Source organism: Penaeus chinensis, chromosome 22, assembly GCF_019202785.1.
Source record: "Penaeus chinensis breed Huanghai No. 1 chromosome 22, ASM1920278v2, whole genome shotgun sequence".
NCBI lineage: Eukaryota > Metazoa > Arthropoda > Malacostraca > Decapoda > Penaeidae > Penaeus > Penaeus chinensis.
Window position 1 is genome coordinate 9205646 of NC_061840.1, and position 2500 is coordinate 9208145.

Consider the following 2500-nt stretch of genomic DNA (forward strand, 5'->3'; position numbering starts at 1 on the left):
CAGGCCAAGCCCAAACACCCTCCTTATGTCGGCGCTCGGAACAAAAACACGCACGAGATATGCGAGATTTCCCACTCGAGAAGCGAGGCGGGCGGCCCAGGGCGAGCGGAATCTCCGTCGGCGACGCCGACCGGCGCTCTTGCCAGGCCAGCTGCCTTTCGACGATCCCGTGGCGGCGCCTGCGGCAGGAGGCCTTCACACACACACGCACTCACACACATGCACGCACGCACGCACGCGCACACACACGCACGCCCACACACACGCACACACGCACGCACACACACACGCACACACGCACGCACGCACGCACGCACGCACGCACACACGCTCGAGCTCGATATCACGGCGAGAAAACATATCGCCTTGAGAAGTCAAACGCAGATGTCGTAGGGGAAGTCACCGCCGAGGCCTAAGTGTTAGTGCGCCGAACCGCAGTTGATTAGGAAGGGCATCCAATCAGGCAAGGGTGACACTGCCATATAACCTCTCAATAAGTGAATTGATAGAGGCCCTTGTCCTGCAGTGGAATGAATGGCTGTATAAAAAAAAAAAAAAAAAAAATAATAATAATAATATATATATATATATATATATATATATATATATATATATATATATATACACACACACATGTACGTATACATGTAATGTGTGTGTGTGTGTGTGTGTGTGTGTGTGTTTGTTAGTTGGTTTGTTTGTATGTTTGTTTGTTTGAGAGAGTGCGTGCTTGTGTGATGTTCCCAAAGAACGAAAACAATTAACGGATGACACATTTTTCAATGTTAATACGAGAAGCAGTAAAATGAGAGATCAGTTTAATGGAAGCAGCAAACGTAGTATTATAGTAATGTTCACTGCGAGCGTGGAGAAGGAGGAGTGTAGGGGGGTCGGTGCTGTCTTTCAGATTATATATTTTGGCGATATTCAGAAAAGAATTGTTCTTTTTAAAAGGCAGATAGATTTAGTCCTATTCATGGGGAAAAATTTAAAAGCTGATATGAAAAGTCCCCTTCGATGCCATCTGTTGGAAACAAATGGGCAGGTAAATCCTAGGACCACTTGCGCTGCGGACGCCGGAGACATGATCTGAGCCGCAGGTTGGAAAGGCGGGAATGATGAGGTGCAGCGAGAAAGGACCAACTCAGAAAGTCAGGCCACAGACGAACAGGAACGTGAATCTCCTTCTGCCATGTCTGTGCGAATCCTTCCTTCTTAGTTTACACCATTCACAGAAAGAGAGGGGGAGTAGAGAGAGAAATATGTGCTGTGCCTGCCTGCCGGCTGCACCCTCCGCTTTCTCCCTGCTTACCCCCTTTTCTTTAAGACCAAATAGATAATGAGAATGTTCATTCTCACACTGATTCATCTTTGCCCCCCCCCCCCCCTTCGCCCCCCGTTTTCTCTTTCATTATGATGTGATTCAAAGAAAGTGAGCTAACCGCCTCACGCTATGCTGAGGAAGGCCTCCATTCGAGCGTGACTGAGACGACGAGTATCTGGACGAAAGGCCTTTCCTTTCACTTCAATTTCAGAACGAACTTCCGGCCGTGTCTCCTGCTCACCAGTAGCATCCGTTGCACTCTTCCGTGAACAGCGGGTAAAGTCGCCCTTCCCTTGGACTGATCAGCAGATCGTCACTGTAGTCCCAGATCCAGCAGCCGGTGTGTGTGTGTGTGTGGAATAGGGGCGGTGTTGGCCAAGACGTGTTTCCCTCAAACCCCCTTCCTCTCCCACTCGAAGCACGGCATTGTTCTCATCTTCAGGGAGAGGCACGTGTCTCCCACCAACCTTGTACTCGAGATGCAGAGCATTGATCAAGGGAGCGCTGGCCCTTGTTGTACATCTCTCGGGATGGGATAAGGGGCATATAAGTATGATCCAGGGTCATAATCACAGAGGCCTAGATACAGCCTCCCCAAGATACCCCACCCATTCCCAGACCTGTCTTGGTGCTCGGATATCTTTCGTTTGCCCAGGGAGAGACTACCTCTTCCTGAGGCTCTGTGTGCTGGTTAGCCTTCCTTGTTCCATGGAACGGCGCTGGTAAGGAAATCTTATCATGGAAGAGGGGGATGGGGAAAGCGGCCATGTTGCAGCTTGAAGAAATTTTAAGGGAAATGTCCAAGGAGGCGATTGTCACACCATCCACTTGCACATGTAAACTTCTTAAGGTAAATATGTTTAGACACATTTAGGAGAACGAGTGTTAGGTATGTTTGTGTTTTTAGCTTTGGGATTTTCTACATTAAATAATTTATTTTCTGATTTTTTTAAGTCTGAGATTTTGTTGTCAAAACTGAAATGCATTAGGAAAACCCGAGGCACAATGGAGGTGAAATGGCAGGCAAGATTGTCTTTTGTAGCATGAGAAAGCTTGCAACATTTTGCATTTAATTACTGACTCAGTCAAGGTAAAGGGGTGCACAGGGATGGTGGCGGGTAAGGGTGCTCCTGCCGTCCCGAGGTAAGTTCCCGAGGCTCCATTAGGGGGGTAGCA

General features: G+C 48.4%; 1 protein-coding gene across 1 annotated transcript in view; it reads left to right on the top strand.

Annotated features, from left to right (window-relative positions):
• Positions 1–2500, top strand: part of LOC125036834 (extensin-like) — a 64353-nt gene that overhangs the window by 59174 nt on the left and 2679 nt on the right. The gene's annotated exons all lie outside the window — the stretch shown is intronic.